The 12,485-nt window shown below is 34.3% G+C and overlaps 1 protein-coding gene across 2 annotated transcripts in view; it reads left to right on the forward strand.

The window, feature by feature from the left end:
• Nucleotides 1-12,485, forward strand: part of LOC138709026 (protein croquemort-like) — a 152,673-nt gene that overhangs the window by 14,204 nt on the left and 125,984 nt on the right. Inside the window, exon 1 of one of the 2 annotated variants that reach the window (XM_069839489.1) lies at nucleotides 6,948-7,187. The exons of the other annotated variant lie outside the window; for it this stretch is intronic. The gene's annotated coding sequence lies outside the window, so the exon portion shown is untranslated. Of the gene's footprint in view, nucleotides 1-6,947; nucleotides 7,188-12,485 lie in introns of those variants that run through there. 2 annotated transcript variants of the gene reach the window in all.

Raw genomic sequence — 12,485 nt, forward strand, 5'->3', positions numbered from 1 at the left:
TATGTTTTGAAAATTACACATAATCGAATTCGCATTTACCTGTCCGTGAGTGTGTCCCATTTTAATGGTGAATTATTACGACAACCCTTGAGAGCTCGTTTTTGAAGCTTTTCCAAGATTATTATTATTATTATTATTATTATTATTATTATTAGTCTACTTGTTAATAATGCCTCTGCCATTACACATACCAGTAATCGATACTCAAAATATAAAGTTGAATTTGACGCCAGTAGTAAGATAACTATTATTTTAAGGAGAGAGGACGGTATTTTTTAAAACGTTTTTCCTATTTGGTGTAAAATATTAATTTTTTGTATGTAGAGAGCTCATACCTGTAGAAACTCAACCCAAAAATAAATATTTTGAAAAAGAAATTATTTTGGGCCCAGATTTGGAAAAAAAAAAACATACCCAATGCAGGATTTTACTAAAATCGATATATCTAAACCGTTTTTAAAGGTAGATTCATCCCGTTGTTTGCAGTGTATTTGCAAAAGCATATTCTACAAACTGTCTGTAACAGAATTTTGATATTAGTCCCTACGTTTGTAAAATAAACAATTCAAATTTAATAACACTTTTCTGAATTCTTTTCTTGCAAACAAACGGACATAGTTTTAAAATGAAATCAATTAAGAAAATTCTGTTACAGAGAAGAGTTTCCTAATAGTCTAAAGAATGTGTGTTCTAAATTTCATGCATATATCTTTAATAGTTCAGAAATTATATCCATTTTTGTCTGGCAATGTAGCAAAAAAATGAAGTTACCGTAAACCGATAAAAGGCGGCGAGTGATTTAAAAATCCATATCGCAGGAAGTTTAAAAATGGCGTCTCAACATCCGATAAGGGCACAAATACCCACGAAATATTATGCAACGCATTCCACACATATATCAAAGAGTATTTTAAAGAACATCATTTTTTTTTTTTTTTTTTGAAAATTAAATTTACCGGAAGCAACAATAAAAGGGGTCGAGTGATTTAAAAATCCATAACGCAGGAAGTTCAAAAATGGCGTCTCAACATCCGATAAGGGCACAAATACCCACAAAATATTATGCTATACATTCCACACGTCACAGAGCATTTTGAAGAATTTTTTTTTTAATTTACTCATTTTTCACCAAAAAATACCATCCTCTCCCCTTAAAAAGTAAAACTATAGAAGCAGGGCGCTCCCAGTTGCATAAAAATGTACCGGAGTGGCAGCCTGGCACAGCTACACCACTGAGCACTTCATATTATGAAGTCCTGACGCTTTAACTCAGCAATAACTAAGAAAACTGTATGTAAGACGCATGCATTTGGTGGTTTCTTAATAATTATTGTAGCAGTTACATAATGATATAGGCCTGCTATGTTGGCGTGTGGTGGCAAAATGATGTGCCTGATGCTAACATAATACTTAAATCCGCCTTTAGATGGACTCACCATCATGAAAAAAGCACATGCCACCATGTTTAAGTGAAACTGCAATGTCACATCCTACAAAAGTTTTGATAGTTCGTTTTGTATAAATTGCAGACAATCAACACTCGTTAGATGTCAAGGTAAAAGATAAAAAGTCTGCTTAAGAAGTTACCCATTATATCCGCCCACACGTTCGCCGTAAACTCTTAATAATTACAATTTTCCTTGTCGGGCCTTCTTTAGGATCTCAAAGTCTCATTTCACTATGTTGTGTTGTGTGTAAAATACGCAGCAATTTTATACTGTTAGAACTCATATTGGGACGTGTAATTCTTGCTCTTCTTTGCTAAGAAACCAAAATGGAGACTTCTCTCCTATGAAAAAAAGCCGATGCTCTGAAGGTGGCAAAAAAAGTACTTTCTTACCTTACATCCTATGAGCATGGGTGGACAACTCGTTCTCACAAAGTGCTAAAAAACCTTGAAAGAGAGAAAGACAGACGGAGCCAGCCGCCGCTGTTACAACTTGTTTGTAGTTTCGCTGCAAAAGCAATTCACTGCCATGGTGCGCTCTGGCGGCTCATGCAGGTGGTCGTGACATTTACTCCATGATTTGAATTTCAGAATGACTCATGGTAGAATAATTATAGTAATTTTAGACAGACTGTACCTAAACACAGACAACAAAATTATACTATTTCCTAGCTTTGTAAATTAGTTTAGTACTAGAAACAGAAACTGAATACAAACTTTTCAAGATACAACAAATATAGGCTAGCTGCAACACTTATATATTATTACACTGTTTGTTAATATTTCTTAGTATATGTCTTATTTGAAACATAGAACGCGAGAATTTACAAGTCTTTATATATTAAAGAATATTCCTCTGTTCTCAGGAAGGTAATAGTCTGCATTCGCAAACAATCACAAACTCAAGGAAGTAATTTTTTACATGTCACGGCAAATGAAATAAACTTACTTCTGAGCTCTTTCTGTACATTGAGAGCTTTTGCACTTCTTTCTTGTATTAAACGCTGCCTCAAGCACGCAAAGAGTATATTTAGAAATTCTGACTTGGGCAGCATTACGAACACTTCGATTCCTGTTTTCGCTGGAATCTGAGTGGCGTGCTGTTCTGTAGATTTATCAATTTAAGCTATTGACTTTCAGGATCTTCTACCGACTGTAAGCCAAAAGGATTTCAGAAAAACCTCGATTCCTTGTCAATTATTGTCACTGTTTCTCCAAACTTACCGGTGAATTCTGCTGTAGTCTTGAAGTAGGGTCTTATATTTGATAAGAAGATTTTCTTATCACTCTTCTAGGTAGTTCATAGTCAAAGAAAGTGAAGTTGTCTATGTTCTATATAATACTGCCACATTTCAAATTTATCCATAAATGCTCTTAGCTAGTCGATCATATGTCGTGCAATTCTGTAACTCGCACGCACAACTTGTTAACGATATTTGATATCACTCTCACCTTTTTGATATCTCATTTTTACCTTTAGCTGTTCTGAAGCAAATCTAGACTGTATTTCTTTACTAAAATTTTCACTGTGTTTATTTGTGACATAAAATGTCATGCTTAAGAAAGACGTGTAATAGAACATAATACAAGCTTTACCTCCCTTCTCAATAAAAAAAATTCTTTCTCTTTCGACTCAACACTAAAGGGAAATGATTTGGGGATTATATTGTTTTTTCACTTAAAACGAACCGCTACTTACTGTAGACGCGAGCGAACTTGTGTCTTGCAAGAATAGCCTATGCCCTACAGACACTACAGCTGGTACAGAGTCCGTTCTACCTGGACTGAGGTTGAGTTGACAGTGGCTCATTGAGAGCACATGCCTATCAGTGTCAGAAGAAAGTGAAATAGGGAGGGAAGTACGATAAGGATGCCCTTTATCACCTACCCTGGTCAACATCTACTTGGAGAATTTATGATATAACATTATATTAAAAAAAAAATACAATTGTGTGCATTTTCAGATGGTATGTCTCGAGAAGTCATTGAAGGATGAAATGGGGACTGCGGTAATTTACAAGCTGTAAAGGTTTAAAATATCGTGGCAAACCTATAGCGCTATTTATTAAAGTGAGATTTTGTTATGCCAAAATTAGGTTGTAAACTGGAAGTACTTCTATAAAAGACCCGTTATGTAACTTTAGAGCCTTTTTTTTTTACCAAATGGAATTTTGATCTCTTTTTTTCAATGCTTGGATAAATCATTGATGACTGAAAATACTGTAATGTCTCTTGAGCAACGGACATCTGGCCACTATTGACCAAAGTCCAGATTATATGAAATGATGACTCGCTCTCTCGTGCTCGTATTAACTGAATCATCCTCAGGTCCTGATCTAAGATCGACGTCATGCCATAATGCAAAGTCATTCTACATCCTAAACTGTTACCCAATCCAAATCCCTCAACCGGTGGCCGCGGACCTCTGGAGTGCCGAAAAGCAGATGATGGGGGATCGTGAATAATAATAATAATAATAATAATAATAATAATTTATTAATTTATTAAATATTTAATGTGCTGTACAACAGCCAGTGGCCAATTACAGTTGAGCACAAAGACAATATAACAAAAACATTAACCCTGCGTTACTCATGTTATAAATATTCTCACCATTGCTCAGGTGGGGTTTCACATACCCCATTTTAAATAACTAATATATTTTTCCGCAAGTTTCAGAAATAAGATAAACGCAATTAAATATACCATTCTTGGTTCACTTAAACAATTTCTTAAGTGGACTCTTCTGGATGTGATTGAAAGGTATACAGATGCACAGAGTACACACTAGCTCCGTCTCTTAGATTTTCGTTGAAATATACGCACCGGGGTTTACCACACCCCACCTGAGTAATGCAGGGTTAACAATAATATAAATTACAATAAAAGTACAATGCAATAATTAAAATAATGGGAATTAAATAAAATGATAATTGCAAATGAAAGTATGGAATCATATAAATAGCATTACAAATATATATAAGATGACGAGAATATTATAATTAGGCTACGTATTCCAGCTACCTAAAGACTGAAGTTAAAGACACAGTGAGTATATAGTACGCCGAACACAGGTGATGCAACGAATAAGGATATAAACAAATACGTCTCGCTGCGTGTTCGCGGAGTACAGTCATCTCCCGACATTCTGAAGCTATACTAGTAAACACATGCTTGAGCAGTGATGTTCAGTTTCGTCGTGGTCTTTGCAGTGAATAATAACGTGCATTCGTAAGTTACAGAACTTGAACATCTGCGGATGTCACTAGAAATGATTTTATATTACAAGAAATTCTGTCATTAGCACATGATGTGCAGGATGTAGTACAAGATATCCTATTGCCTGATATTTTTTTCGTGTTTCATTAGGATATTGCATATGTCGCTAATCACTGAAAACCCCCTAATTTTCTATGTACTTTTCTGGAAATTCCCTAAAATGTAGATTATTTAAATAATAAAAATAAATTTAATTTATTAATTGGGATGTTGGCACTGAACATCATGGTAGGTTATATAAATCCATGTTAAACGTGGAGTTAATATCTTCATAATTTTCAGATTTTGATGGTACTGATTGTTTTGGATTACGTTCAGCACACTTTCTGTGCCTTTGGTATTGCAGTGTCTTTCAGTGCACTGTTTTTGTTACTTTTATGTTTATTTTACACAATGTGTACGTAATGTTGTCTATATTGACAGTGAAAACATTTGTTCAAATATCCTCAACTATGCCCTGCAATATTACATGCTTCAGCGTCTTACCTAAAGCATTTTACCTCTGCAATGAACCTTCAACGAGCTACAAAGATTTAGTTACTTAAATAATACGACTAGTAAGAGCAGTGATCGATAAGACTACTCACTGTGACTGCATTCCGATTTTGACTTTCTAGAGGAAGAGGGCAGAGGATACGTAACTATTTTGTATACGAACGTACCTGTACCTGCGCTGTGACGTCACATATACTTCGAATCAGGCAACTTCATTCCAGTTTATAGGTAGCTGGAATACGGACCCTAATTATAATACATATCTAAACAAAAGCCATAAATTAATAACAACTGACATAAAACTAAAAAAGTACATACTACACATTAAATGGATCCAAGTTCAATCCATGCAAATTAGCATATTTTATACATCTGCAGACAGGAGAGAGATTTAGAATTTCTACTATAAAACATTTTATGAAATCTTAAACCCTTAGCAGGAATATGAATACTGATATTGCTTATGAATGATTGACAATCAATATGACCTTTAATGACTTTACAAAAAAATAAATAATCTGGATCTTGACGTCTGGTAAATAAACTACAGCAATTGAAATATTTGCAGTTAATCTCATATTTACAATCGAAGTTAGGTAAAAATCTATAAGAACACAAGGAAATAAATTTTCTTCGAATACTCTCCAATTTAGCTGATAATAATAATAATAATAATAATAATAATAATAATAATAATAATAATAATAATAATAATAATAATAATAGTTTCATTTCTACATCAAGTTTGTAACAATCGCACTTGTCATCTGATAAAACTTTTGCAATTTTGCATAATGAATTGAAACCACCGTTTTTTTGTATTACTGTGCGATGTAGAAATGAAATTGATAATATGAAATATTTTACATATGCGCCCTTGGTTTCAGCCGATGTTGAATGCAGTTTTTCCGCATACAAGGTTATATTATTCGACACTCGGTGGTCATTTGCATTTGAAACTTTGAAAATGAATGTTGTTGCTTATTGCAGCAGCAACCGAAACCAGACAAACAACATGCAAGAAAAGTAAGGCACGGAATTGATGTGATGAATTAATTAATGTAATAGTTAAATATAGAGAAAGCAAAATTGTACGCTATATACGTTTTCAGCTTTCTAAAACTGTAATGCAAAACTCTAAATAATAATAAAAAAAAAAACATCTTTTCAGACTTATGTTTTACCACATTTGTGACAATTTAAGTATGACTTCTTAACCTCACCAGCCCTTATTATACAATAATTGTATTGTCTTGATTTTATAATACGCAATAATCGTATACAAAACACGGAACGTGCTTGCTTAGGTGTGTCAAATTCGCTTCCGCTGCCTGTACTCGAAACACGTCGACTACATTCTATCCGGGGCGTCGTATGTTCACCTCAGACTAATACAAAAATAACCGATGTCACTTATGAGGTACCAACCTGCCTTCGGACTGTTGACTAAACATTAATAAAAGTTTAATTGAGAATGCAGTTTTTGGGAAACCTAATTTATTGGGAAAATAAATATTGGAACTGAAATGCATTAGGAAAAATTGACTGGGAAAACTGTCCCTTCTTCTCTGAGAGAGAAGCCTGGACCTTATGATTATTAAACCAGTAAAATTACGTCAGCCCGCACGTGCTCGTTCGTGAAAGGTTAAAGAAAACCCTCATACAGAATGGTGTAGGAACTTCGCTGGCTTCCACGCAAATCAGTACCGAGGGTGAGTGGGCCGTAACTAGAGCTGACGAAACACACAGAGACCTGACATCCTGCATTTTATCCTACTATTGGATATGGAAGTCTTGGTGACAAATTGTTAAGATTTCGTAGGGGTGAATCATACAGTAGAGGCAATCCCGCATGGCCTTGACTTTATTAACAGAGTTGTTCGCTGCTCTTTCCCCCTGTCGTATTCCAGCAGCAGTCACATCCAGACGAGAAGTGGGCTAGCAGCAAGAAAACCTGACTTCTGTGGTACGTATTAAATTGTGAATTAGTGAAAGCATGTGCGTATGTATTTCTCTCAAGTTTTGGAGGATTTTGTTTCTTATTTTTGGTGTTAGAGGATCGTAAATTATTTTTAAAAATTATGACTTGATTATATATTTTTTTCTTGTAGGACCATTTTCAAAAAAACTACAAATAATGCCCATGGCTTGTCAGTATAATTTTTCAGTAATGAACTTCCTCGTATGTAATCGTAAAAACTTTGTAAGTAATTCAACAGTTCATAGTATAAATACTCGTCAAAAATGGCTTTCATAGTCTACTCCATCGGCAAGTCTATCTTGCTATCAAAAAGAAGTGTGTTATATGGCAGTGAAACTTTGGTTAAGCGAGGGTTGAGTGACTTCTTTCCCTATTGTGGATATAATGCATCTTCAGCCGTCTTAAATGTCATACCAACATAACTTATGGGACATTACGAACGTTTCACGCTAGTTTGCAATGTTCCAACGGGATAGAAATTCGGACATTTATATATCTCAGGGAACTGTGTAGGGGTAAGAAAATGGAGTGTTATGACAGGTTACGTTACTTTAGACTTTTATTATGTCTTATGTACTTATCTGTGACAGGTTAGGTTATGGTAGTTGAGGGTTTTGTTATGCCTTGTATAGGCATTTCTGTGACAGGTTAAGTTTGTTTAGGATTTTAGTCACAGATTAGGTGAGGTTAGTTTAGGCTTTTATTATGCCTTGCATATACGAAACTGTGACAGGTTAGGTTAGGATAGTTTAGGCTTTTGTTATGCCTTGTATAGGCGAATATGTGACAAGTTAGGTTAGTTTAGGATTTTAGTGACAGGTTAGGTTAGGTTAGTCTTTTATTATCCTTTGGATATACGAAACTATGACAGGTTAGGTTAGGATAGTTTAGGCTTTTGTTATGCCTTATATAGGTGATTCTGTGACAAGTTAAGTTAGGTTAGTTTAGGATTTTAGTGACAGGTTATGTTAGGTTAGTTTAGGCTTTTATTATAGTCAAGATGAAGGTGAAAGCGATTGAGTGTGGCGATCTTGAACAGGTAGTGATTTTTTGTTTTCTATGTTGGCAGTTCAAGACAGTCTGTGTCTATTCCAAATTCGGCGGAAGTCATTCAACGCTCTTTTCACCAAAACTTTTTAATGGCCTACTTAAGAATACAAAAAAATCAAACTTAAAACATGAGATTATTTAAGGCCAAATTAAAGAAGTATCTAATTTCTCATGTCTTCTATTCTGTAGGTGAATTTAAGACATGTATATTCAACAACAATGCGTGAATATTTCTGTCTTATATTAAGTATCGATAATAACCCCTTATGTTGTATTTTTTTATAGTACTTGTATTGTAAAACCGTTCTGTATATATTTCAAGTAGACTGTGACTATGAATTAAGACTTTGTAGTAGTATTACGATTTTTTGACATGTTCCATATTCTAGCTGTGAAGCGATATACGAATACCATGGAATGTAAATAAATAGGCCTACAAGCAATACAAAAGATACCCGACCCCTATTAATCGACAGTTATTGATAATTTGTTGATTTAAGTGTGTCTTAATAATCTGTTTACTTATTACTTGTACGAATAAATGACGCAGATAACAGCCAGTGTTGCCAACAGTATGTAAAATAAATATTCTAAAAACAATGTACCCTCGGGTTGATTTCGCTTTTATAACTAGAGTACACAAATAGCAAAATAATGTATTGTAATATGACCTTTTACAGTGCTTAGCTTTAAAATTCGATCTGATACTTAAAAACAATAATCAATGGATAAAAAAGATAGAATAATGAAGACGCATATGGCATCACTTCTTGAATCACCCCCAATCTTTCTTAGTTTTATTAGCACGATAGACTTGTCGATGGAGTATGAAAGTCATTTTTTGACGAGTGTTTATACTATGAACTGTTGAATTAGTTACAAAGATTTTACGAATACATAGGATGAAGTTTATTACTGAGAAATTATACTGACAAGCCATGGGCGTTATTTGTATTTTTTGAAAATGGTCCTACACGATTCCCTAGATTTGGTACCTACTATTCTAATTACTATTTTTTTGTAGTAGGAATATAGTTGCTATGTTTTCATGGAGTATTCAAATCGATCTGAATACACTTTCCTTACGGTACTGAATACGATTCCCGTTTTCATGCAATTTTCGATACGTATTGAAAACGATCTGAGTACTGAAGCTGAAGTTTCTAAAGTAGTTATTTCGGTTAACATGTCATCGACATATTAGCGTGTTGGTCACTCTGTAGGCATTAGCTATAAACAATGTTGCGTTTTCCAAATGAGGCGCATGAAAATTTAATATTCTGGCTGTTAATGAATAATGGTAATATTGACTTTTAGAAAAACACGAAATATTATGTTTTACAACACTCTTTTTCAACATACATATTGCCCTCGCTGTTGGTAAAACAGCTGAAACGTCAAACAAATGACGATCGATCACGCGCTTAGCGTATTGAGATCGTATTGAATACGATACCCGTTTCCATGGAACTCAATTCGAACTGAATACGATCCGATCCCACTTTTTAGGTGTATCGACCTTGAGACTCAGATCGAATTGAATCCCCGTTTTCATGGAGATTTCAGTACGGTAACTGTATTCAGATCGATCTGAATACTCTATGAAAACATATTAACTGTTAGGCCTACTATCTATAGAATTTCCCCATGATACAAGTATTATTAAAAAACTCATTATCGAGTGGAAGTATGCAAAGCACATTGTTTTTAAGGTGTAGATATTTACTATCTCTTGCACAGATGTAATAGCAAAACATGCTGAATTTAGTTTGGGGTAATCTTTAATATGATTTTTCCAATTTAATATAGACTATTATCGATTTGTAGGCCTAAGCCAAGAAATTTGGTTGTTGTTTCTGTTAGGGACCTGTTGTTAATTATTACTCTTGAAATGTGGGAGGTTGAATTTGGGTAGGATTTAAATTGGATTATGTTAGTTATGTTACAATTTAATACCAATTTATTGACTGAGAACCAATCACATATTTTGAGGAGAATTACCTCTGTTGAAGATTAGAAATGTGTTAGATTTATTGGCTGTAATTACTATACTTGTGTCATCTGCAAATAATATGTGATGGCCTACATCTTTTATTGGGTCGGGGGGAGGAAAGATCTTTTATGAACACTAGAAAAAGTAGGGGAACGCCAGTGTACTAGTAGTCCCGGCGTGATCTAGTGACAGTGAAAGGAACTCTGTTTCGAGGATTTGCTGAGACGTGAGTTGGAACCATGTTTGGATAGATTATTGAATAACTTTTTACAAGGTTTTTCCCCATATTTAAGAAGAATGTTAGGTAATCTTATACCAATCATTCGACTTAAACTCCTCGAAATGCTACTTCGCTATTATGAATTCTTTAGTTATAAATTTACTTCAAAAGTATAATTTCATGGAAATAGTCTGAGGCTAAGGGTAAATAACGACACCTATGCCACAGCTGATACCCAGTACAGTTGACAAAGCGTCATTAAATAACCGATAAAATTGATGTGACTTAGGAGTAAGGAGTTTATGAAATCATATAAATTTAAATACGGTACGATGTATGCAATAATACGATAAGATAAAGCTACTAAAAATTAACAAATTCCTATTACAAGCAAACATTCTGATGGGGGCAGATAAAAAAGTTAATTTTTTTTTCTTTCACCGTGTTAATTATGTCAAAAGAAGTGTTTATACAAATTTTGGCCACTCGACTGCAATTACGAGGGCCGTAAAAAAGTTCGCCAGGGGCTGTTAACAGAAAGAAAACACAATTTAATTAAAAAATTTACTGGCGCACACAGACACAGCAATAATTATTGCACTATTTTTCAACATATCCCCCACCGGAATTGAGACATTTGTCATATCATGGGATCGACAGAGAGGTGCAGACTGCTGTCAAACGCTGGTTCCGATCCCAGGCGGCTGACTTCTACGACACAAGGATACAAAAATTGATCCCATGGTATGGCAAATGTCTCAGTTCCAGTGGGGGATATGTTGACAAAAGGCAACAATAATTGCATGGAAATATTTATTGAAACAGATACAATTGCCATTTGTGTACTCTAGCTATAGCATTGTTTTTAGAATATTTATTTTACATACAGTACTATTGGCAACACTGGCTGTTATCTGCGTCATTTATTCGTACAAGTAGTAAGTAAACAGCTTACTAAGACACACTTAAATCAACAAATTATCAATAAATATCGATTAGTAGGGGCCGGGTATCTTTTGTACTGCATTGTAATTATTTACATTCCATGGTATTCGTATATCGCTTCACAGTTAGAATATGGAATTTGTCAAAAATCGTAATATTACTAAAAAGTGCTTTTTTTCTGTAAACGGCTCCAGGGGAAATCACTTTCTGGTAGGCCTCGTAATAGGACATTAACATAGTGGAAGAAGAAAAAAATAACTTTTTTGTCTGCCCCCATCAGGATGTTTGCTTGCTAGTTATTGTTGCCTGCCTGTGACTGTAATTTGCGACCTTGACAGATACAGAAACATAGGAATTTACGCATTCACTTTTATAGGTGCGAGTACTGGTCCTTATCTCAGAGTTCTATAAGGCCCGTAACACACTTGCAGAGTTTTCGCCAGCGAGAAATGTGTTGCGAGAAAATTAAAAAAATTGATAACATGGATTCAAATGGACGTCCACACACTGGAAGAGATTCTCGCTCGAGGCAAAAACCTCGCGCGAGTTTCTCGCTGGAATCTGTATCTCAGCGAATTTTCTTGACACATTTATCAAAGATGTTTGACATTTTATACTCTTTATGACGATTGAATTTAGAAAAATATATCACAGGTGGCGATTAATTATATTGTTTTTATTTGAAAATGAGGAAAGATGGCTCACGGGATGAAAACTATAAAAACACGAAACTTAAAGAAGAAATCTGGAGATAAATATCAGATTATCTGAAAATAAATAGGGCTATATTTTATTTTGATGAGATTTAATAGTATTAATTAAACATTTGAAATAATGTATCTATGTCTTAACAGTTTACATAATTTTAATCAGAACATAGCAAAGAATCCTCTATCATATCATGAATAGCAAAAAACTGGGTTCCATTCAACCTAAAATAATGCCTAAACGTATCATCATTCAAATCGAAACCAGTGTCCAAAACTCGCCCTTATTTTCGTAAGATACAATGTTATTTTCAGATATTTCTGGCTTTAATTTTAGGCCTACTTTTTTTTTTCATTAACAAAATATG

Source organism: Periplaneta americana, chromosome 11 (assembly GCF_040183065.1).
Source record: "Periplaneta americana isolate PAMFEO1 chromosome 11, P.americana_PAMFEO1_priV1, whole genome shotgun sequence".
NCBI classification, from domain to species: domain Eukaryota; kingdom Metazoa; phylum Arthropoda; class Insecta; order Blattodea; family Blattidae; genus Periplaneta; species Periplaneta americana.